Source organism: Mustela putorius, unplaced genomic scaffold (assembly GCF_011764305.1).
Source record: "Mustela putorius furo isolate JIRA1106 unplaced genomic scaffold, ASM1176430v1.1 tig00000174_pilon_pilon_pilon, whole genome shotgun sequence".
NCBI classification, from domain to species: Eukaryota; Metazoa; Chordata; class Mammalia; order Carnivora; family Mustelidae; genus Mustela; species Mustela putorius.
In genome coordinates this window covers 34137949-34161982 of record NW_025421304.1, presented here as the reverse complement: position 1 = coordinate 34161982, position 24034 = coordinate 34137949, and the positions used below count along the sequence as shown (strand labels likewise).

General features: G+C 40.0%; 1 long non-coding RNA gene across 1 annotated transcript; it reads left to right on the top strand.

The window, feature by feature from the left end:
- On the top strand, positions 1 to 18421 carry LOC106005953. Its single transcript, XR_006605615.1, has 3 exons — positions 1 to 364; positions 15830 to 15927; positions 18214 to 18421. It is a non-coding gene; the product is annotated as an uncharacterized LOC106005953 (long non-coding RNA).
- The last annotated feature ends 5613 nt before the right edge of the window (positions 18422 to 24034 follow it).

The window sequence follows — 24034 nt, the reverse complement described above, 5'->3', positions numbered from 1 at the left end:
TTATCACTGACGTGATTCTGATAGAGAAAAATCAACATTTGTAGTGGATAAGCTCCACTAACACTAGTACTGTTGAGATTTCGGGTACTAGTACAAAAAAGATGGGAAAGCTTCTTTCTAAATACTTACTGTCTGAATTGGGCGAATATGCATGTGCAAAATTAATTTCACAAGGAAAACCTGCTGAATAATCTGGAAGTCTGCTTCAACTGAACCGTTACGTTGAAGTCCGTTTGCTCAGCCCTGGGAGAGAAAGACCTTTGCCCACTGAAGAAAGGGAAGATGTACGAGCCACTGTGAAAGCCAGATGGTGTGGAGTTCTTTTTAAGAGGCTGGGAATATCACTATCTTCTGAAGGAGGAAAGTGAGTAAATGCTACCCCTATTTCTTCCAAAGCTAAATGTTCTTCCTTTTTTTCCAATGTGATTTTCGCAACCAGAGAAGAGTCTTTTTTTTTTTGTCCTCTGCCAGGTGCCAGAAGTCTTAGAGGGGGGGAAAAAAAGCCCCAAGAAGTCTCAGGAGTCACTGCAAACTGTGTGGTCAGCTGGGACAATGGCATCTGTGGCTGATGTGGCTTTAAATTCCTGGCTGGAAAAAATATGTAATTGGGTTTCTCCACCATCGAGGTCTTGCTTCCAAGATTGTTTGCTTCATTATAATTCACTTCTGTAAGGTTTTTTTTTTTTTTAATTGAGATTTTCCTTATAGAAATCTCTTATGTTTTACTGCTTCGATGATGAGCGGAGATTAGCTTTCCATTTGCAAAATTAAATTACTTTCCCAAAGTATTTCTTAATTTTCATGCAGATGCCACTGAAAATTCCAGGAAAGTGAAAAGTTGTTAGCTGCACTTTAAATACCAGAAAATCTCTGTGTGGGAAGGAGAGGGGAAGAGGGTGAAATTACTTTTATTTTAAAATTGAACATAGGGGTAATTCATTCTGCAGAATCCACATCTGGAGAATAACTACCTGAGGGGAAAGCACTTTCATAGTTCAAATTTTGAACATTTTTAGTATCAAACGTTTGGATCAATATCAACTACCAAGGAAAAACAAAAGGAATTAAACACGAGGCATGATCAGCCCCTGTACCGTGAGAACAGGGACCTGTGGGCCCATCTCAAGCTTGTTTCCCAGAATGAGACACCCCAACAATGTTATAACTAAGTTGATAGGACCTCTCTGATGTCCTTCTAATTCCAAAACCTTTTCCCATCTCTAAAACAGCAGATTTCAGGGATTCCGTAGTTTTACTTTAATATACTTTTGTTAAAGAGGAAATTCCTCTTTTTGTTCCCTCTTAGGTTCAGTGCCTGCAACCTGTAAATTAAATTGAGGAAGGAAATGAACAGATAAAAGGTTTATTTGTGTGAACACAAGAGCCAACAAAAGAAACAGCTGGTGGCTAAATGATTAAAGTTAGAGGTTTATATATCACACTTAGCAGGGGAGAAGGTGTGGGGCGGAATGGCTTCTGTGGGAGGAACAAAGGGGTTTTTAGGAGAACAAATGGGAGCTAAGAAAGTTTGTGGTAATGTCTGTCTATACAGGTATGGGTAGTTCTTCTGTTTTCTTCAGGGTCATAAAACTTCCCCAAGAGAGGGGATTTATGGTAGTTTTTACTCTAGGTTTCTCTCCTTGGAGGAGAATTCCTGAAGAGGGGATTTTAGGCAGTGCTCATTTCTTAGAAGTGTCTGTTTTAAGTTAGATAAGGGAAGCTCTGAAAAGGCTTCTTTCTCCATATGTTTAATATCCAGTGTCTTCAGCTTAAAATAATCTTCATATCAACTCTGGAGTTCCAAGTGAGTGGCCACACTTTGAGGAATTCTGGTTTCCAAAACTGACACTTCGGATGTGCTAAAGTTAGTCTAGGATCAGTTGGTCCGTAAAATATAAAGAGGAAGAAAAATGGAGTTGTTTTTCTTCATCCCATTAAGTCTGAAAAACTCCCCTCTAGTCTCCCTAAATGAATTCACTACCTACCCGGAGCAGCAAAAGGTAACTTTAAATGTTTCCTGGTCAGTTATCCACATACATGCTTATCTGATTCAGTATCAAGTTCTGAATAACCCAAATGATATTAAATATTTGGTCAATCAGCTAGTACTTACTAAAGGTACATCCCTCGCACATTGTAGCTTCCAAGTTTGATTGAGCCTCTTGTCATTTGACATTGTCTGGGAAACTTCTAGATCAGTAACAAACATGAGCAACATGAGCCTTAATTTGATGATTTGCTTCATAGCGGGCATGTAATTGTTGTGTGCTTTTAGACTTTCAGCCACGCTGTTGCCTCTTATGTGGGAAAATGACTAGGTTCACTGTTCATGCTATAATAAATGATGTCAGAGTTTTGAAGGGTGAATTCTGTTCATTATTCAGGTTGGACTTATCTGTTAGAGGCCATTCTTCTAAATCATAATGAAAATCAGTGGCAGAATGAATCAATATATAAAATTATCTTTACCTGTATTGGAGAAACAAATCTAATAGATAAAGTAAAATCAAGTTCTGCTGGCATCTCGTACATTTATAGAGCTAAATTAGTGGCTTTAGGTTTTGTGGGTTTTTTTTTTTTTCTTAGTACTTATTTGTCAAGCTAACGCTGGCAATAATGTCAAAATAAGTGAACTTTATTTTCTTTTCCTCTGTTAAGTTTTCAGTTATTCTCCACTGGGAGAATCAATGGCATGCAGGTCTTCAAATGTCTTGCACTGTTGTAGTCTTTATTTATGTCTTCAAGTGCTTTTCTAGATGGGAAAATCAAACACCATCTTATCCATCTTCAAATTTAGTTAATAAGGAATGGTGCATGTTATTATGCTAAACTTCTTACCTAAAGATGCCATATGTCAAGAGTCCAGTGTTCTGGACTCAAATGGGCAAAACCTCCAATTTATAGTATTTTAAGTTTGATCCAGACGCCTTAAGGTGTATAGATGTCATCTAATATGTTTGCTGGTCTTTGGAAACCAGCAGAACCAAACCACCTGCTGTCTCCATCAAGCTATAAGCTCTCTGAGGACATGGAATCCACATGGAACCACATTTGCCAATCCCCAGCTGCCTGAGCACGTTTTATCCCCCACTTCATTGGAAATTAATTATAAGAATTATTAGGAGCAAGAACAAAAACATGATCTGTAACTATGAATTGATAAAAGATAAGAGGAAGTCATCATGCTGAAATAGCAGGAACTCATAATCTCTTCTAGGAAAAGAAATCATAGACAAAGCATAATATGAAGAAGCCTATATTTATAAAGGGGATATTTATAAATTTTAAACAACATTATGATTTCTTTTCCCTTGAGGTTTTGAATTGTCACTGACAGTATCTACATATGTGTTCTCCTTTCACTGGGATATATGTTTATTTAAAGTGGATCAGTTAAGTGTAACTGGTGAATGGAGTGTATTAGCCACATATGTCTGATTCTTTCACATCTGGGGTCTTGCTGACCCTAGAGAGATGACCCCTCACGGGACTAGCCCGTTCCCAAAGACAGGAAGGCTCCCCTAGGTGTCTTCCCTTCATACAAACAATCCATAGCCAACCCCCTGCTTTTTTGAGCTCTCACAGAGCTCTCACACCTGGACCACTGTCCACCTGCCCGAGTCACCCCAGCTCTTGGTACCGGACAGCTGGGCCCCAGAAACCACTAAAATTGTTCAGAGTAGTTGATCCCAAACCTGCTGACCACCCCCCCCGCCCCCGGTTCTCCCTGCAGAAAGCACAGTAGAGCCCCTTGCCCACATTTTTCCTTCATTGCCTCTACTTCCTGAGGGACCTTGGTATTCTCCATGCGCCCCACTTCACCCCTCAGCCTACCCCCACCCCCTGGCACGGCAAGCCCCCTCCTCTTGGGAACTGTAAGTAACATGGAGTGCTTTTTCTATGGTGGTCCCTCCTGATCTGTTGGCTTCACCATAGATGAATGATGATATTTTCAAATAATAATACTTAAAACAATTTAAGAGATAGATAGGTGGTGTTACTGTTAATTTTGAGGCAAGGAAGTGAAACATCTGAGACTTTAAGTTGTGAAGTGTCACTCAGCAAATGAAGAAATCGAGCTCAGACCAATATCACAGTTCGCTCCTTTTAAACAGGCTTCTGGAGCGCCTCCCATTACCCTTTTCCTCCTCTTTGAGCTTTATTACTTACAGCCAAGAAACGACTTTTGTTAGCTAAGACCTCCTTGGATCTCCTTCCGGAATTCTATAGCCTACACTACTGTTTCCTTGGTTTACAGTCCTTGTGGGGTGGAGGGGGCAGTATATAGTAGGCTGTATATTTTTGAGGGCAGAAGGCTTTGACTTTGGAAAGGACAGGCAGATATTCCAGAATCTCCTTGAAACTGAGGAAGTCTCCCAGCCCACTGCCTCTGCAACATGCTGCAACATGTTCCAGAGTGGTGAGTGGGACCTCCTGTCTTCCCATCCAGAGTCTGGAAGCAGTTGAAAGACAGAAACAGGAGTCAGACAGGTGGAGACCAACACAAGTGCTTTACTTCTGATAAAAAATGTCCTAGATCAGACCACCCCATTCCTGACACAAGTGGGCTTCCTTGCTGTTGCCTCAGAATTTGGCAAAGGCATCCCTCCTATGAAAGGCTCTAGGAAATGTGCTTTCGCCCTCTCAGGACAGGGCCCTGAAGAGACGAGGATAGGCCTTGCCACCGGCTGGAGAGTGTCGTGTGTGCCCAGCTTCTCCTCACAACCTCACCAGATTTGACAGGAGACCACCAGGGAGAGGGGTTGTCATTCGCTTCAGCCAAGCTGTTTCCAGGGCGCTGTCACAGAGCCCACAGAGTGCTGCCTTTTCTGATGACTAGATAGTCCCAGGACCTTGGGAAGCCAGTCAGACTCCTGTATTTTCCAGGTGACCCACCTGTGAAGAGCTCGTTTCTAATGAGCACTCCTAGGACTTTTGATTAATAAATGATAGAGTATTTGCTCAGTAAACAGTAAGTCAATAGTAATTACTGTTAATAATTTTTTTTTTTTTTTTGGTCAGGCTGTTTTCCGAATTTAGTTCCATTCTGTGATCCAGTCATGTAAACTGAGAAAAAGAGGAATGCTTCTCTGGCGAAGCTGTTTTTTCAGCCTTTGTTGATGTTCATAGACGGGGAGCATAAACTTACTAAAGCTCTTTTTTTTTTTTTTTTTTTTAAAGATTTTATTTATTTGAGAGAGAGACAGTGAGAGAGAGCATGAGCAAGGAGAAGGTCAGAGGGAGAAGCAGACTCCCCGTGGAGCTGGGAGCCTGATGCGGGACTCGATCCCGGGACTCCAGGATCATGACCTGAGCTGAAAGCAGTCGTCCAACCAACTGAGCCACCCAGGCGCCCCCTAAAGCTCTTAATAGTAGACAATAATAAAGGCCCATCCATTCACTGTCATGGGAGGTGCTCTGAAGAAGGAAACCGATTCATTTAAGCTAATAAACGTAATTATGGTTATCTATTTATATAAATAGGCTAGACAGTCTTTTTTAGGAGCTATATTTTCATCATCATCTACTTCGGCATTCTGCACTACTAAGGGCTTTTGTTCCGTACGCATGAGTTCCTAGTTCTCCATTGGCTCTGGTTTACTTGCGCTCCCACCGAGAGTTCCCACTGTGGAACTTATCCTGGGGCCGGGCCCTGTGCTAAGGGGTCTCATCCTGCCCTTCTGTGATCTCTGGGCATCGGAAGTGGTCTCTGGCTTAGTTGACTCGAGCTTCCTGGAAGCCGAGGGTCTTGCCCCAGGTCCCATGGCTTAGAAGTGACTGTGAGAAGGGAAACCCAGCCCCAACCTGCTCCCCAGCAAGGAGCCCGCCCTCCCCTTGACTTTGGCCAGGCACCACCATTTTCTTTAGCTCTTCTTGGGACCTTCTTTCAAGCAGTATTTCTTCGTGTGAATTAGCTGCATCTCGTGGTTCATATTTACATAATCTTTAAAGATTTTATTTATATGACACAGAGACAGAGATCACAAGTAGGCAGAGAGGCAGGTGGAGAGAAAGGAGGAAGCAGGCTCCCCGCCGAGCAGAGAGCCCCATGAGGGGCTCGATCCCAGGACCCTGGAATCATGACCTGAACTGAAGGCAGAGGCTTAACCCACTGAGCCACCCAGGCGCCCCTCGTGACTCGTATTTAGATTTTCATTCCATTTCTTTTCAACAGATACAAAACAAAGTGAAGCCTCATTTCTAGGGACTCAATCTTAGAGATGTTTGAGAAATCAGAGTTTCAGAAAAAGTGCCACATCATCAGTTCTGCCTTTAGGAAGTTTGCCTTTCACACTGAAAGAGGTTTCTTAAGGCAGAAGGAAAGAAACTGGTGGTTTCTCTCTGGCGTAAACCTCCCAAGGTGGCATAAATCAACTGGAAGGGGGCTTCTTTGGGGGATTCTTTAAAGAAGCTAAGCAGATGGCACTTTCGGTTGGTCGGAGAAGCGCCACTATTTATTGATAGGATTTAATTGATTCCCCTATGAATCATCTTTTTAGAAATCCAAGGGAAAGAGGTGCCCCAATATTCTAACTCAAACAGCTCTGGAATATTCTCCTTCCAGGATGCCACTAGATTGAACCAACACTGCCCAGGAAGCCTGTCACTGAAAACACTTGTGCGAGAACCTTGGCTTCTGTGTTACCCCCAGCATTTCTAATCCTGTTGGAAATTCCAGTTAATTCTCGTTGGGTCGCGACTTCTATGCTGAGTGACATGAAATACTAGAATATGTGCTCCTCAAAGGTTTAATAGCAAACTGGTAGTCAGCATCGTTTGTCTCAACATTCTCCTTTATAAAGAAGAAAAAAGTAAGATGTGCCCTCACTCTCATCCCACTCGCTGCCTGCCACCTTTGTAGACTCAGGGACCAGAGCCATCGTATTCTCACTGAGCTTCGGGTGTTTGTCCCCTGAAGATCCATAGTGGTCAAATGACCCTCAACACCGTGGCCACCCTGGGGTGGATATTTATGTGTCTAACCCCTGTACACGCATAGCATGGGTATTGTTAATGCATTTAGGCACACCAAGTACTTTTCATTGTCTAAAGCTTGCTCTGATTTTTTTTTTTAATTCTTTGAAGAGGAAGAAATCAGAAAACACCCAAAGATGCATCTACGTCTCTATTTAGGGTCCCATTCCGCCACTTTCAGAGCTCACAGAAATCTTGGCTATAGAAATGTAAAATGTCACAGCAGAGAGCAGACTTGAATTCCATGATATCTTGGAGAAGTTACAGCTATCTAAATATTCTCACCATAGTATAGAAGAAAAAAAAAACACATATATAGTACTTTAATAGAAAGAAGCTTGACTTTGAATCCTGTGTCATTGTTTATTAATAGATATTGTCATTTTTTATAACTCTCCATCACTTCCTATCTTTGTGATGTGCGGTAGTAAATATTGGAAATATTAAGAGCAAAGATAATGAAAATGGCTATTTATTCATCACTTACTATGGGTCAGGTCCTTCTTAGTACATTATATATATTGTGTAACCCCCAGAACCCCCTTATGGAGAGGGACTTCTTGTGTTCTTGCTTTCCGGATTAGGAAGTTGAAGTTTAAAGCAGTGCTATGCTTACTGTCACTTAGAGAAGCAGTGGCAAGTTCCTGGTGGAACCCCGATGTGTTTGCTATCTGAGTCCATACTGCTCACTTTGTACCTACATTTCCCAAGCCTCAATCCATCCAACCAAAAGATGGAGATATAATGGGTAAATAGAAGGATGGAAGAAAATGAACAAAACTAAAGAGCTGAGATCAGTGTTTGGGACATAAGACAACTTAAGCACTACGAGGTCACATTTCATTTTGGATATTGCTGCAAGTGACAGAATACTTAAATATGATTGACAAAGCAAATAAAGGCTTAATTTTCTCATATAACAAAAAGTTCCAGGGTTAAACGTCTTCCAGAGTTAGTTCAACAGTGCAATCAAGTGAGAGCTGACATCTGTATGATTTGTTTGGTATGGTGTGATGTTTGCAAAGTAGATGCTGCCCCCACAGGTGTCATGTCTCCTTTCAGAGATGGCAGAAAAAGGGAGAGGGACACCAGCTACTTCCCTCTCTCTTATCAGGAAGGCGGGTCATTGGTCTTTATCCTGTGGGTTCATGGCCACTTCTCACTGCTAAGGGGGCTGGGGAAATGCATCTAGATTGCTTTTGCTTATCATGCTTTAGATTTTTCTGGTGTCTGTTGTTGGGGACAGAAGGACAAATAGGTTTGGTGATGCCTTTTTATTTTTTTCAGTGAAGCATTAATTGTCCGTCGTCTCAACCTTTCCTGCTTTTCAAATTTCACCCAATACTAGGTGATTGTCAGCTGAGAAAATATTCTGAACTGTGTGTCTAGGTTAGACAGGATCCAGACAGGAAACCGAGCTCCTCTAGCCGAACCGATACTCAGGATGAAAGTGAGACAAACTGGCAGTGAAACTTGGCTGTTTGAGCGTCCATATTTCAAACTGTGAACTCGATAAACCATGAGATGGTAAAGAGCACAGTAATAATTCATAGACTATCTATTAGATATGTGGGACCTGAGAATGTGACAGCTGAGGGCATGGAGGGAGGTCATCACGTCCCTTTCAACTTTATTAAAACATGGTGTAAGTAGTTTTAATTGTATTCTGCAGGCACTTGCTGAACGTGCAGTGTAAAAAGCCAGGTGAGTTCTCCCACGTGGAGGGGGAAGGGATATTTGTATTTTGTTCTGTGGATGGGACTACCTGGGGTCCAATTGTGTGAACACTGCTGCTCTGAAGTTGCATCAGAGAATTCGCAGTACCATACACTTAGCTCTGTACTTGAAACACAAATTAATAAAATGTAATTTCTTCCTACAAGATGCTTATAAAGGTGAGGGGATAATTTTGCTGAACTACAAGACAGAAGATGAATATGATAAAGGAGCATAATAATGGCTCAAAAGTGCTTATTCAGTCTCTCGTATGATTAATTCTAAGGCTTTACAGGGGAAACGTTATTTTTAACTAGAGAAGATTAGCATACTTGGCAAGCAGAAAATAATGAGGGAAGGTGTGGAGTGGGGAGGATACAGGATATACTGAATGAAGTAGAACAGTATGGCTTGAATTCAGGGTATATGAGGCATAAGAGAAAAGTTAATTTGGAATCTGAAATTGGGAAGCGATAAATGTCTTGCTAGCTTTAAAAATAATGGGGGGTGGGTGTGTATGTGTGTGTCCTGACTATGGTAGTTACAAAGGTTTTATTATTTGAGGTGAGGTTGGCCATCATCATCATTGTGGTTTTTTGAGATGTAAATTAGTCATTATGAAAGATACATTGGAGAGCTAAGAGTTTAGAGGAAGGATGACTGGTGGATGTTAGTAAAATCACACAGGCAATAGAAATAGGACAGATTAGAATGTCCAATAAACTGAGGTTTAAGATACAAAATCTCTCTCTTATATTTTTAATAAGAAAATTGAAGAAAAAAAATTTAAGACTGTGTAGTAGGACCTAACTTCATACAATGGAATAGTTTTGAATTCCTACAGTGTGCAAGGCCTCATGTTATTAACCATAAAAATGGGACCTATGTTGTTCAACTTCTTCACATGACAGATGGGGATAACAAGTATCTGAATGACTCCTAGTGCTAGCCGAGTAGTTTACATTAGACTAACCTTCTAGCAGACTGCAATTATAACTCTAAGCCAATGCAAGATAGTAGTATTTGAGTGCAGTAGAGAATGACCAAATGCAGTTAGGAACTGTCTTTGAAGAAAAGAGAAATGCTCTGAGTATGATTGTTTCTACCAATTACATTTTGCATGGGATCAAGACCTGGAGAAGAAAACCACAGTCTTACTGGTTTGCAGTCAGAGAGATGGCATTTAAGGCTTCTTGTGTTACTAGGATGTGAAGTGAGAAATCCCAGAAGCAGGAAGCCATAGGATAGAAACCCCCAAATCCTTATCCTTACTCTTGTACTTTGCCTGTAGAGAGGAGATAGATGCCTAGGTTGTGAAAAACAGCAGAAAGCCTAAAAGAACTAAGTAGGGGTTTTAGCTTCTACTCATCTCAGGGAGACAGTCATAAATAATATCTTCTAATATAATTAAAAAGAATAGATATGCATAGAAATAGGAAAATGTGACCCAAAATCAAGAAAAAAAATAGTGCATGACTCATGGCCAGATAACTCAGGTACTGTAATAAATAGACAAGAACTTTAAGATACATACTATAAATATATTTTCAAGAACTCAAAGGGAATTATGGCCATAAGGAGGGATTAGAACAATTTGAGCAGAGTATTACATACACTAAAGTAAAATTAAATCTTACTTTTAAATCTTAAAAGTAAGTATATGAAATGGAGCATTGTTTGGATGACCTTAAGAATATACTGAAGATAGCAGAAGAATGGGGGAGTGAATTTGTAGATCCAACAAAGAAATGATCTATTCTGAAGAACAGAGAGAAGCAAGATGAAAGAAAGGTACACTTCAGTGACTCACGGGACACATCAAGTGATACAACATATGTGTAATCTGAGCCCTAGAGGAGGAGGAAAGAATGGGACAAAAAGTGTTTGAGGGAAATAATCACTAAACTTCAAAAATTTGATGAAAACCAGAGACATATAAATCCATTATGCTTAGCAAACACCAAACAAGATGAATACAAAGCAAAGCTCAACTAAGCACATGAGAGTCAGAATGCTAAGAACTGAAGATGTAGAAGAACTGGTAAAAGCAACAAAAGAAAGTCACCTGGGTGGCTCAGTCGGTTAAGTGTCTGCCTTCAGCTCAGGTCATGATCCCCAGGTCCTGGGTTCTCTGCTCAGCAGGGAGTCTGCTTTTCCTTCTCCCTCTGCCCCCCTGCCACTCTGCCTGCTTCTGTGCACTCTCTCCTTGAAATAAATCTTATTTTTTTTAAATAAACATAAAAATGATGCTTTACATTGGGGGGGGGGGGACAAAAATGCAAATGATGACTGATTTCTCATCAAAAGAAGCCTGAAGGCCATGTGACATTTTAAAATTACTTAAAGAGGCGTGCCTGGGTAGCTCATTCAGTTAAGCATCTGACTCTTGATTTCAGCTCAGGTCTTGAACTCAGGGTCAGGAGTTCAAATCCTGTGTTGGGCTCCATGATGGGCATGGAGTGTATATAAAATAATAATAATAAAGATAATAAAAATTTAAAAATAATAAAAATAAAAATTCTTCAAGCAAGTAACAGTCAATCTGAATTTCACATAAACCAATGATGTCCCTCAAAAATCACAGTGAAATAAAGACATTTTCAGATAAAGGAAAGAGATAAAACTTATTGCACTTAGATCAGCACCACAAGAAATGCTAGGCCCTTAAATAAAAGTGACAGGGGATAGAAGCTAATAACTCTAGGTAGGAATGAACAGCACCAGAAATTATAAATATGTGGGAAAATATATTTTTATTCTCTTAATTTTTTGAAAGAAATGGAAATGTTTAAAACAAGGTAATACCATCTTACCAAGATCATAATGCATTTGGAATAAAAATGTGACAATCTACAAATGACGGGATAAATGGAATTCTACTGTTTCAGTGTCTTTGCATTTTATATGAAGAGCAGACTGTGGTAAGTGAAAGGAAAACTCTGTAACTCCTAGAGGAGACTTTATCAAGCAAATTTCCATGACAGAATTAAACAGAACAGAAAATATAGGGACTGTCTACTCAGCTACCCCAGAGGTGGTCCTTCATTGCTGTCGTTCTAGAGACAAGATGCATTAATTCATTACAGTCAGTGGATATTTGGGGCCTTCACTTTCTCATGGAAACACATTTGAGAAGGGTTTTGCACAAAAGAAAGACCAAAAACTGTCAATGTCATCGATAAAAGAAGAGCTATAGATTCTATGGATACTAAAAAGATAATAAAGTCAATATTACAAACATTTTAATGCTGATAAATTGGAAAACCCAAAATATTACATATTTAATATAAAAGCCAGATCTTACCCAACTGATACCAAAAAATGAAACAGGAAATGTGAACACACTCATGTATTAAATAATTTGAATTTATTCCAAAAAACCTTCAGATGCACATATGCACACACAAGCATACCCCAAACAGAGATGGTTTCTGTGGTTAACTTCTCTCAAATGTTGAAACAGGAAAGAGCACCTGAGCCTATAAACTCTCCTTCAGGAATTGGAGGAGGAGAGAAGATCCGCCAGTTTGATTCATGAGGCCAGAAATCCTCTGATATCAAAGACATTACAAGAAAAGAAAATTACAGACTACTATCTCTTATAAACAGAGCCGCAAACTTCCTGATGAAAAATATTAGCAATTTGAGTCCAGGAATATAGCAAAAGGATAATGTAGGATGAAAAGTAGAGTTTATCTCTGGAATGCAATTTTGATCCAACATTAAAAAAAATCAATGTATTTACCATTTTAACAGACTAAAGGAGAATTTTTTCTCAAATCACCGTATCTGCCCCAGGAGAGAAGTTTTTTGTTTGTTTGTTTGTTTTTCAAAACAGTTAGTAACCTGGCATCTCAGTAGGTTGGGTGTCAGACTTTTGATTTCAGTTCAGGTCATGATCTCAGGGTCGTGGGACCCAGCCCCACTTTCGACTCCACTCTGGGCATGGAATCTTCTTGGAATGCCCTCTCCCCCTCTCCCTCTGCCCCTCCTCTACTCATACACTGTCTTTCGCTCTCTCTTAAAAAAAAAATTTAGTAGCCTATTTATGGTTTAGGTTAAGAATCCTGTTGTGAAAAATGGCTATATCTAATTAATCTTGTATTTTTAACTTTAAAGCAGTGCTGTCTTTGTCAATGCCAAGACCTGGCACCAAGACAGTGTTGGGCTTAAATTGAAGGTAATTTAAGTCATAGATTATGATAAGATGGAGCAACTATTTTAATTAGAAGGTTTTTTGGGGGAAAAAAAACCACCATAAGTTTATGCTAGTTCTCTTGAAAATACTCTTGTAGTCTTCCATGTTTTGGGAATCATGGGGGATCGGAGACAACTCGGTCATAGGTTTTGTTGATCATTTCACAAGTTTGTCTCAAAAGACATTAATTTTTCTACCTATTAGAGCAACTCATTGAGGGTTCTCAATTTTAATTTCCAAAGTATAATTTGGAAATTGTGCGTGTGTGTGTGTGTGTGTGTGTGTGTGTCTGTCTGTCTGTCTTTCTGTCTGGTTGGAAAGGATTTGCCTGTTAATGGAAAAAAAAACAGGAAAATTAGTAATTTGGAGCCATACAAATATGATTGAATTTGCCAATCACCATATACTCACAGAAGCTGTGTTTGCTTTTTTGAAAGATTTGATGCACTGTTGTAGTATGTACTCTGCTTTTTGGTTTGAGAATTAGTATATTCAAGGTGAGATGGCTCATTGATACCAGGCGCTAGGGAGCTCTCCTCTGCCCTAACTTCTGCATCATTGCTATTTTGCCCATTTCTCTTCATTCACCAGAGATCTATTCTGGATTGCATTTAATATGGACTTAGAACAAAACATAAGCATAATGTACCAAATTTAATTGTAGCATAAAATATATTTTTAAATGGTGCCATAAGATAGACTTCTTATAAATATAAACTTCTAGCAAACATTTTTACTTGGACTGGAACAGAGGAAAATTATTAAACCAATTTCCTGTTCATGAGCAACATAGAAATGGTGTATGAAGGGCACCTGCATGGCTCAGTCATTGGGCGTCTGCCTTCTGCTCAGGTCATGGTCCCGGGGTCCTGGGATCGAGTCCTGCATCAGGCTCCCTGCTCCGTGGGAAGCCGGCTTCTCCCTCTCCTACTACCCCCGTTTGTGTTCCTTCTCTCACTGTCTCTCTCTCTCTCTCTCAAATAAATAAATAAAATCTAAAAAAAAAAAAAAAAAAGGAGAAAAGAAATGATGTATGAATTCAAGATGCAAAGATTAATTAAACAAAAAGTATAGCTTCAGGGCATTTTACAGGTTACAGAAGCCAACATTGTGCTTTTATTATTTTTTTTATTGTTTCTTCCTACAGCAGATTATTGTATTTCTTGAAGTTAAATTGTAATTCTAAAACTTGGAACTGTCCAGTACAAAGAAGTTGCCTTTTGAGTATATTCTATCACTTTTTTCCTTTGAAGAAAATCCTGCAGAATTATTCATTTTTTTAAAAACATAAGTCTAATGATGTTATTTCTTTTTAAAAGAGTTTTCAATATCTCTTCATCTTCTAGCATATAAAATCCAAATTCCATAACACTGTACTCTATGCCTGTCATGAACTGCCCCTCCACTCCATTTTCATCTGTTTTTTCTTTCCACCATTACTCAGCATACACATGTACCTCTCTTGCTAAATTCTCTACAGTTTCTCAAACGTCCTGCCTCTAATATTTTGCTTATGCTGTCATCTCTGCCTGGAATACTCTTACCTTCTTAACTAATTAATTTGCTAATACTTAAATATGTTGCTCAAATGTTTCTTTCCCTAAATACCCCGGGCCGGATAAATCACTTCTTCTGTGACTCCGCAATGGCTTCTGTCTGACACTCTTAGACATATGTTACATTGTAATATATTTACATAAGTGATTATTCCATTTGATCACAGATTGGCAAACTGAATTGGCCCTTGGCTTGTTTTTGTAAATAAAGCTTTATCGATGCACAGCAACATCCATTCATTTACATATTGTCTTTGGCTGCTTTCATGTTACAGTGGTAACACTGTAGTTTTGGCCAAGAATAAATGATCCACTAAGCCTAAAATATTTATTATCCAGGCTTTGACAGAAAATACTTGTCAACCCCATAACTAGACTAAAACCTTCAGGAGAGCAAGGACAGAGATTTATTCACATTTGAGTCCTTGACATTTTGCCTTGTGCTTTCCACCTTTCTTAATTATTTGCTCAACCAACTCCAGAGAAGTATATTACAGTGGTTAAGAGTATATTCTCCGAGGTCCAGATCTGAGTTCTAATCTTTCCACATTCTATGTGTGAGACCTAACATAAGTTACACCATTCACCTCTGCCTCTGTTTTCTATAAAATAAGGATAATAATAATAATGCCTTTCTCATATGGCTCGTGTGAGGATTAAATCTCGTGATACACCACTAGCCCTTCATTTACTAACCGACATGTATAAAGTCCTTAGTACGAACTGTTGTACTATGATCGCACATCATTCATAACGTGCTGTATGTAGGGCTTTACAAATTAATGTAAGGACTCTGAGCCTCATTTTCTTCCCGTAAAGTGGAAGAGGTAGCTTACCAAGTTCCTTTAGATTTTTATAACTTTATGATTGCAAGAGTTATAGAGTTCTATAACTTTATATATTTCTATAACTTTATGATTGAACTTTATGGTGCTCAATGCTGCACTGGGCTTCTTCAGGGCTGGTAGGAAACTTAGAAATGGCATCGACTTGGGGCAAGAGGAGTAGTCGATTCAACCTCAGAGTTACCTTCGGACCCGAAGAGAGTCACCACTTAGAAAACAGGGTCATACTTTATGAGATGAAGGCTTTATGGTCCCAGCTCAACTGAAGCAGGACCAGAGGGCCATCTGTGACCCTGGAAGCCTTCCAACCAGACAAAAATAAGTTACCTCAGAAATTTCTGAGAAGCTTTTAGGTGAGTCATGCTGATGAGATTGTAAATCTAGAGTCAGTTTTGATTAATTTTTACTCTTCAGAGTAATTCTGTTTTCAAGATGTATTTTCTCAACAAACTGATAAGTTGTGCAGAGAGATTTTTATTTAAAAATGTAAGTGTAAAATTTAAAACATTAAAAAGCGACCTCACATTTGTATTTTACAGTGTTTTTGGACAATTTTCCTCTTCTGCTTTCAAGAGTCAAGGAAGATATATAACCTTAGATCCAGGACCTTTTGAGGAATGGACAAAATATGACAGAGGTACAAAGAACAAAAAACAAACAAACATGCTCCAAAACCTCTGAGAAATTGTGTTGTCAATCAAATACAGAGACCTGATATTTAACTCAAACCAATAGTAGACTCCTTTCTCTTGGTAACAGAGAGGTCCTTGTATGCTGAACATGACAGGGAGCCCTAAAAACATATTTCTAAAAGGTCATTTCGCATAAAGACAGTCACTGTCTGTGGGGAGGACCAACAAGGGTTAGCCACTTAAATACAGACCCTTAAATAGGACGGAAGGGTTGATGTGGGAGGAACATAGGGAAATATTTTGGAGGAGATTTCTTTGTAAGATTGAGACTATCTGGGTGAAATACCTTTCTCTGGTCACTTCCAATGTTGATCACTCATAGTCCAGTTCCCACAAAATAACCTGTTGGCTTTTTGCTATCTGTGTCTACCTTCACCACAGTCAAGTTTAATTTTTAAAATCAGAAACTGTACTTCATACATAAAACACATTGTTTCCCTTGAGGTTTGCTCATTGAATGATAAAGAAACAATGAAAGCCGTACCTCTGGAGATCTCTAATTTTACTTTTTTGTAACTGCATTCCTTTTGGTGTCACTTACCAACACCTGTTAGCAAGAGACCGTCACAGGCATTTCCGAGATTTATAAGAATATTCTGAGTACTTTAATTAAAGAGAAATGAATGAGGTGGATAACTTGAGGAACATGTAGAACTTTATAAATTAGAAATGAACAAACACTACTGCATCATTTGGTGCTCCACTGTTGGCAGATAATAATTACATGTTTTGTCTGTTATTTTTTTTAAGGGCTGTGAATTTCAAACGATAACACTGCTCTCACCTCGATGTGAGAAATTGAGTCTGTATAATCAGCTCAAGTTATTCCTGCTTTCCCTGTATCCCATTATTTAAAGCATACTTTTTTTCAGTAGTTAATTATTATATATTATCTTCCCTATAATTATTTTTTCTTTTTCTGCCTCGCTTATTTTTAGATGTCACAATTGCACTTAGTTGAATACTAGATAAAAATACATCGAGTCATTGCGATCTTGCCTCATTACTCTGCCCTTGCAGAGCTCTGAGTCATTTTTTGGTAAACTCCTTGGAACTCCTTCCGATCTGTCTTTGTCCCTGTGTCACTTCAGCGAGCTAAATGAAAAGCCAGGAGCAACCTCGGCAAATAAAGGCAAGAACTTAACTGGCCTGGAACGGAGGACTAATTCACAGAAGCCCTTCTTGGTCGCATACATTTGTTAGGAAGCTCCTTTGCTGGTGTCTTTCTGTCTTCAGGCCTCGGAGGCTGGCTTTTTAAATTCCCTGGCCGTGCCACCGTGGGTGATATGCCTTATTTGCAGTAGGCTTGGCCATAAGTGTTCCTAATAGAGTCAGAACCAGAAGGTTCTCTCCATTTCTGGGCTCTACCTGGTGCCCAGCTCTGTTCAGTGATTTTATCCTGCAGCATATTTTTGTATATCTTGATCACCTGTCTGCACCCACTGCCTAGAACGGGACCTGCCATATCCCTGCTGTAGAGATACAGAATAATGACAAAGAGTAAGAGAAGGTGATCTTTTCCAACAGGAACGTGACATAGAGATTATTGTTACGTTAGTCAGGGTCCAGTAAGGAGACTGAAGTCACATCAGTTATTTTAATAGAGGAAAAAAATGATTTAAAGGATTATTAACTAGATATAACAAATTGTTTCCTAGGCAGCTGAGAAAGCCGACAGAGAAGACTGAGACTTTTAAGGTAGAAACTTTAGAGAGCAGCTGTCACCACTCACACTGAGTTTGAATTATTAAAACTAAAGCTTGGATGACAGCATTGTGGGGCTGACACACAGTCCTCGGAGGAGGGGTCATTCTCAGCTGGTGCTGAGGTCTCTGATCGCCTTGGAGGAGTCCCAGGAGACTGGGATTTTGGGCTTTGAGGCCAGCTGTTGCTCCTTGGTGCAGGTGTCCCTGAGGGGGAGGCTGTGATGAAGCAGGGCCTGTTGGCAGCGGGAGAATGCCGCTTTCAGGCTTTATTCAGATGCTGCTGTAGGAATGAACGGTTGCTGCCAGGGTCAAGCAGCAAGGCCAGGGTCAAGCTGACATGACAAGAAGGAGACAGGCACACCAAAGGAAATGACAGGAGACAACCAGAAGGGATTGGGCTCCTCCTTCCTCCTCTGTCCTTGGGATCTCCCTGCTGTTGGCAAAGCCAACAGAGAAGAGCTGGCTGGGGGCAAAGGGGCTTTGCAGAGTCCTGGCCCACTAAAGGTTATTATTCTCATTTTACAGACAAGATACTAAGCCAGAGAGAAGTTAAAGAACCTGTTCGTGTCCATAGTATTCCAAGTTCACACGGTTCTGAGAGAAAAAGGGTAAGAACCCAAATTAGCGCCATTTTCAGTAAGTCATAGAACACAGTCTGGCAGTTATGGAAAAGATACTGTAAATACTACATTTCTTAAGTTATAAATATTATATGTATTACAGATACATATATAGAAACTAGAGGAAGGTTTTTCAGGCACCTTCGTAAAGCTCCAAAGAAAATATTTGTCCTCATTTGGAAACTTTTGAAAGAGTTTTTTTTTTTAAACCTCTTGCCCACATCGAGTTGCAAAAATAATTTTCTCCAAAGAAATAACAAATCAGATTATTCTGTTTCTGAAAGAATTCCACACACTTCTTATTTTTTATTTTATTTTGTATTCTTTTCAGACAATATGCTCTCCTCGGATGGGTCTATATTTTCTTTTAGGACCCTGTTTTGAAACCATCATAATTACTTTGTTTAAGAAAAATTATTAAACTCAAAAACAGGACAGTAATTTTGTGGCTTCTGCTGTCACTAACAGAGCTATGAATCTGTCACCAGGTGCTTATAATTGTAAAATATCCCCTTTGTGTTAAAACAGAGTATACACGAAATTGCACAGAAGCAATTTTCTGTTACTAAATAAATTTTGTTTATATTGATTCGGCCATTTTTAGGACTCTCTGTAGTCTACGCTGTTGATTAATATCTTCTGGTAAAGAATATTTGCTAGTTTGAAAATCAGAGGGAGTTGAGAGAGAGTAGTGTTCAGTGGCAGTTTATTCTAGAACCCAAGAAGAGAGTCCTTTTAGGTCCATGGGTAACGCAAGTTAGGGCTTTCTTTCATTTTAATAATAATTTATTTTAATATTTTAATATTAGTTGTGATGATTCTCATTAACACAGCAACTAACAGCAGCCATGTGTGAAATCCAGCTCTATAAAAATCTCCATTATGAAAAAGATCGTTTATGGTAGATTTGGTGATGATCTAGAGTTATGTGCCTTAAGATTGTATCAATAATTCAAATGCTCTTAAAGAACAGATAACAATGATAAATGGGCTTTTAAAAGCAGTATTCAAGTTACACCCATTTCAAGAGATTTCCTTGTCTCGGGATGACAGAGTACAGTAGTCGATGTTTACAAAATATTAGTGAACATTATTTTTAAAATATGTGAATCAATCATTCCTGTAACAAGAGTTCATTAATTCAGTTCTCTGTTTCCAGCATTGGTAAACACTGGGGAGTGCAAAAGATGTCCAAGACAGTGACTGTCCTCAGAGGGATCGCAATTAATCATGGAGACAGTGTTTTTACCCAGAAAACAAGTTGAGAAGAATTTAGAGCACTAATTAATGACAGTTGACTCTTCATAGTAACCAGGGAAATAACCCAAGCGAGGGGATTAAGCTGGAAGTGAAAATCTATTTCTTACTGTTTTGGTTGGGAGGCTCTACAGTGAGTGAGGGTCCTTCCAGTCTTCACCCAAATCTCTCTCCTTCCAGAGTGACTTCCTGACTAACTGTCCAAGCATTCCTCTCCCTTCCATCTGCCTGCCTCCGTGAGATCATGTGAGATGTCTGTTTTGACCCCCACTACAGTCATTTTAATGCCCTAGTGTAGACATTATCCTCCTGTATTGAAGTTTCTGCTATCTTTTCTGTCTTTGAGGGCATGGACAGAATCCGTCTTGCACCTATGGTGTCCCTGAGCCTCACACAGCCCCTGTTCAGGGATGGACTGGATGACTGGTCAGGAATAATCCTGCCTCCATGGGCCATTCTGTGTCCACTTTATGTACTATTCTGGTTGCTCGAGATGTTTGCAACCCATGTCCAAACTTTGGCGAGAACCAGCTGCTTAGGCAATTCGGTGAGAATCAAGTGTAACCTGCACCTTCAAGGTTGACCATTCTCAAGAATGGAAACTGGACTGCTCACACATCATCATCACGTCTTCTTTCCGTCTCTTGCCAGAGGTCCTGGTCATTGTATGGAAGAAATGGAAGTCATGCATGGGTGGGTGTGGGTGAGGGCAGGGCAAGTCCAGTTCTGGTTGAGACCCATGGGCTGTGTCAAAGATGTTTGGCTTGGTAGCATCAAACACCATTTTGCCCACCTGGGAGGGAATTTTACTACTCCTGATCTTGGGCCAAGCTTGGTTGGTATAGGAAGTGAGACCCCAGTCAGATGCAGGAAGATCGTGAGCTCTTCCCATGCATTTCCTGGGGATCTGCAAGGCCCACTGGGTTTTCCTGAATGCCCAGAACTCTTTCCCCTGGACTGAATAACATCTGGTGCTGTCCCTGGGTGTCCACTGGGGTCCACACACTGATGGCAGTGCTTGCACTGCTCTTCCTCCCTGCTCTGGCCAGAAGAGATATTCTGGAAGAGCCTTGAGTTATCTGAAAGCATGAATCCAACCTCTTCTCCCTGGATGTGGCTCCTAGTGACTTCCTTCCTGCTCCCCTGCAATTTTTTTTTTTTTCTGAAGATTTTATTTACTTGTGTGACAGTGAGAGACACAGTGAGAGAGGGAACACAAGCAGGGGGAGTGGGAGAGAGCAAAGCAGGCTTCCTGCCAAGCAGGGAGCCCAATGCTGGGCTTGGTCCCAGGACCCTGGGATCATGATCTGAGCCAAAGGCAGATGCTCAACAACTGAGCCACCCGGGTGCCCCTCCCCTGTAATTTTTAAATATTTAGATATTATATAGGATTTAGATACATAATAATTGATTAAAATCAATGTGAGAGAAGAAATGCCATTATCAACAATCCAAAAGATACCAGTTGTATCTTATGATATCTGAAGTGACCATTCACACTGAAGCACAGAGAATGGGAGACGAGCCAGTGTATCCTCTCAAACATGGGCCTTAGCCAAAGTCCTTCCATTTGCCAGTTATTTCCTATTTTGTAGGTAAAATAATAATGTTATGGATTAATTATGGATTAAATTAAAAATCTAAGCATGGATGTGGCCTTACCTACCAGGCTTTTTGAGAGCTTTGCCATTTGGCAGCAGTTGAACATGAGGGATCAGAGATTTTTATTTGATTAAGGAAAAAGTAGGAAAATCCATTATTGCATGCATTACCCATTATCTAGGAAGTGGATATGCCATAAATATCCTGAACCACTGGGGTGATATTTGAAAAATCGGATGTATTTTTAATCAGTTACAAGCCAATTCATAGCTAGTGATTTAGACTAAGAAATACTAGTATAGGAACACAGCATTTTGTAGTATTATTTAAAATCTTGTCAATTTGCATTAGCAAAACATGCCTGCATATTTACAAATAAAGGGACAAAATCGAAGTGAATATAATCTGTAGATAGTGGGTTTAGATTAACTGAGCAAAAAACAATCCAAAAGCTTTAAAGAAACCAAAATACCTTGTTCCTTCACTGAGGACTTATATCCTTAATCTTGGTTCGGATGGAATTTTTATACGGGTGCTAAACAGCACTGAAAATAGGATTTTTAATGGCAAGACTCAGAGGCTCTTAACTGCATAATATGGTGAACAGTGCTATAACTTAACACTTACAGGGCTTTTGTACGTTTTGGAATAGTTTGTTTAAAACTGTTCTAATATGTTTATAGCCCCTTTTCTATTAAACCTGATTTAAACAGTGCCTTATCAAGTTTTTACTCTATATACAGGGTGGAAATTCTTATTTTGTGTATTTCTTTAGCTGAAACCCATAAATCAGATACCCACCATGCAACCGCAGGCTTGTATTGGATTTATAATAAACTTTAGAAGGCCTGAGTCACTGCAGACTAATGGCGAAACACCATTCCTGGTGTTATTCAAGTACAAAATAAAGGGAAAAGGAAGTGGGGGAGAAGCAGAGAGAACCAGAGAGTAAATGGAGAGTTGCAGTCTTAAACCATAGCTCCTGCTTTGGAATCCCTTGTGGTGAACCTTTCTATAGCACATGGTGCTTTTTTCCCTGATACCTTTGGATGTAGTCGTCCTGGACCAAATCGGAGGCCAGTTTCATTCTTGAAAGGTTAGAGTTCAGAGAACTTTCTGCCTGTTGCTTGTTTTACTGTTAAAGACCCTACATATTTAATGTCACAAACCACGATTAATAAGTCATCAGCTTTGAAGCTTAGTAGTTCTTAGAGAGATTATGTTGGCAGTTAATAAAGGGATTATATTAAAGCACATTTAATGACTGCCTGAAAGGCTTTCTCTGCAGATTCAGCCAACCCCATAGGCACCGTAAAAATAAATAATAGGGAAAATTACATAATCACACACTCAAGATGGTCAAAACAGGAAGCAGAGCTGATGTCTCTGAATTCACTTATCTTTTTATAAAGACATAAATTAAATTATCAGAATAAACTATGGCCAGTATCTATTAGACTATGTTCCAGTAAATTAGATTGAATTCAAATACTGGGATTGATGTCCACGATGAGTAATGACTTCAGTGACTGTGTTTTCCTAAAAGAAATTGGGATATCAGTTCTGTAAAATATACTGGGAAGAACAAGACAAACTATTTTAACTTGGGACAATCATGGCATCCTGGGGATTCCTTTCTGTACTTTCTCAGATTCTCCAAATACAGCTTAAGACAGTTTACCCCAATATGTGTGTACGGAGATTAGACCGGAGATCTGAGAACCTGAAATGGGAAGAACACGGCAGGGATGCCTCTGATGGGCGCAGTGCACACTTACGTTTGGGTTGATGCCATTTTAGCATCTTGGGGTCTTGTCCTTCCCCAACTGTCACAGCTTTATCCTTGTCCCCCCCCCACCCCCACCCCACTCCCACCTCGTGTGTTGTGCCCTACTTTTTTCAGCTCCTGGCTTCTCCTCATCTTTCAGATCTCTGCTTAAATGGGACGGCTTTGTTGAGTCTTGCTTTCAAGCAAAGTGCAGCTTACCTGGTGAAAGGACAAGGGCCTCCGCGATTTGTCAGCTCAGCAGCGTCATCCAGGACCCAGATCTGCCCATCTTTCTGCTCTCCTGTCCTCGGCACACGGCTAGGCACATTCCTGCCACCTCACCACTGGACGTTGTCCACTCTGGTTTCAAGCATCACAGGTGTTCATGGTGACGTTCCCCAAAGACAAAGAGCACGTATGGCTCCGTGACGTTTCTGGGTTAGGAGAGAAAAAAACACTTCCAGGAAGGCGCCCCTGCAGGTGTCGGTGTTATGTCTCGTTGGCTGCGGTTGTGTCTCAGGTCCAGCCCAGAATGACTCAATGTCAAGGGGGTAAAATTATTATGATTGGCTTACAGTCATTCGCGTTTACCTCCCGGGGCTGAGCACTTCCCCAGAGTGCATGAAAATGGGAGCAACTGAACTAAAGCAGGCAAGGAAAGTGGGGGAGGCCCCCAGCATCCCTCCCACGCTTGTCCTGGGCAAAGCTTAGGTGTGGAGTCACCTCCTCCCCAGCACCCCCTGACTTCCTCCTCTCCTGGCACTAGGAATCATCTGTACTTATTTTGTTAATTTGATTATTGCTTTTTTTTTTTTTTTAAACTTCCTGAAACTCTGTAAGAGTAGGGACTGTTGTATCCTTGGTACTAAGCACAATGGAGATGAGTAGTAAGTATTTTTACTAATAATACAAAAAAGGAATTATATAATTCACAGTATCATCAAACATTAATCTCTCTATTGGGAAGAAATGAAACCTTCCCTAAAAAGAGCTTATTTTTTTTTTCCAGCTTATAAAAGAAACATGATGTAATAATACCCCAATGAGGGTACATTGTTCCCAAAGTCTTGAATCACTGGATATGGCTGATCTGAAATTC